Genomic DNA, 1959 nt, shown 5'->3' with positions numbered 1-1959 from the left:
GTGTTATTGGCGGTTTGCAAACCGAGGCATTTACCGCCACCTACTGTTTGGTTTGGAGCTTCGATGGAGGTAATACGTTATAAACTATGCATAATAAGAACAAATGTAAACAAAATCATATAAATAGAAAACCACAGATAAGAAAACAAACCCTTAATAAATAAATGAAAATAAATAAATAAATTATAGTCTGTGAAATAAACCTTGCTTTTAGGTAGGTCATTACATGTTTCCATGCTGGTGGTCTGAGTGTGGAAAAGGAGAGTAAACCCTCTAAGGTCAAGCTTGTTTGACCCAAAGCTTTAACATTTTCCAACAGCTCCCTTCTCTCCAATTCGTGTGCTTCACATTGCAGTAAAAAATGCTCTACTGTTTCTCTTCCATTATATTTTGGACAGACCCCTGTTTCATGTTTGCCTATGAAGTTCATACTGTGGTTAAGACATGTGTGTACTGTGGTTAAGAGGGCGTGTACTGTGAGACCGGTTTTCTTGTGTAGTCTTTCTAGTTGTCTAAGTTGTTTTTTGAGTTTTTGAAGTTCCGGGGTGAACCAGGGGGCCGAGTGAGTGAACGTGAAAGTTTTAGTTTTCAGGGGGGCCAGTTTGTTGAGGGAGGTAGACAGTGTGTTGTTGTAGATGTTCCTGAGGTCCATGGGGGCTGGATTTAAAGGTGAGGCCGGAGAGAGTGTTTGATATGCAGTTGGAGAGGAACTGGACAGATGGATTTAAGATTGCGGAAAGTGATTTTGCGGTCCTGTTTGGGTTCGGGGGCGGGAATGTCAATAACAAGTGAGATGGCCAGGTGGTCAGAGATGGAGAGGTCGGTGCTGGAGACATTGTGGATGTGGAGGCCAGTGGAGCAAACCAGGTCTAGGATGTGCCCACGGTTGTGGGTGGGAAAGTTGATGTGTTGGGTGAAGCTAAAGCAGTTGAGCAGGTCCAGGAAGTCCATAGCGTTTTTACATTCCGGGGAGTCAATGTGGAGGTTGAAATCACAGAGGAGTAAAATAGATGGCGAGATCGAAGATAGTGCAGTGATGAATTCAGAGAGATCTAGTAGGAATGATGGGTTGGGTTTGGGGGGGCGGTAAATGATTGAAATGATGAGCGGTTTGGGGCCGGGTAGTTTGAAAGCCAGGTGTTCAAACGATGGGGCAGCAGGGATGGAGAGTGGGGTGGGTTGGAGGTCTTGATGGTAGACATCAGCAATACCCCCTCCTCTGCCCTCAGAGCGTGGGTTGTCCAGGTAAGAATATCCAACAGGGGTAGTTTGGTTGAGTTCAAACTAGCCCAGGGGTTTTTGCCAAGTTTCATTTAGACAGAGGAGGTCAAGTTCCTTGTCAGTGATAAATTCGTTGAGAATGAGGCTTTTATTGCTGAGGGATCTTGTGTTGAAGAGGGCGAGTTTTAGGTACTTTTGTTTTGAAATTGATTGACCGGAAGTAGGGATTGGGCGGAGAATGAAAGTGTTCACGCTGGAGTCATAGTTTGGAGTTTAGTCCTCATATTTGAACTTTGATATCTTTGAATGTTTAATGTTTTACAACCGAAACTGAAGATTTGAAACATATTAAGATTGAAGATATATGTGTGAGCTTTGATGCGATATGTAGCATTTTGAGATTCAAACCTTTAATGATGCATCTGAGAATGAGAGTATAATTGATATGACATTGTTTATAGGTCAGGTTTTTGAGAGGATGGGAAGATTCGAGGACCAGGACATGATCCTGATTGTGTCAGATACTGAGCCAAACCCTTTGAAGAGAAAACACAGACAAGGAATACACATGTACACACTCACACTCACGCACATTCACACTACATTCCCATGAACATTTAATATCAGGTGCACCTGCAACAATTTTCAGTTTTGAAGGGCCCCAATGGACACTCTTATTTCATTTTTTGTGCACACTTTTTGTTTTCTGGTCTTTTGGTTCATTATTTTATAATTTTG

This window comes from Gadus morhua, chromosome 17 (assembly GCF_902167405.1).
Source record: "Gadus morhua chromosome 17, gadMor3.0, whole genome shotgun sequence".
NCBI classification, from domain to species: Eukaryota; Metazoa; Chordata; class Actinopteri; order Gadiformes; family Gadidae; genus Gadus; species Gadus morhua.
This window is presented reverse-complemented; position numbering follows the sequence as displayed.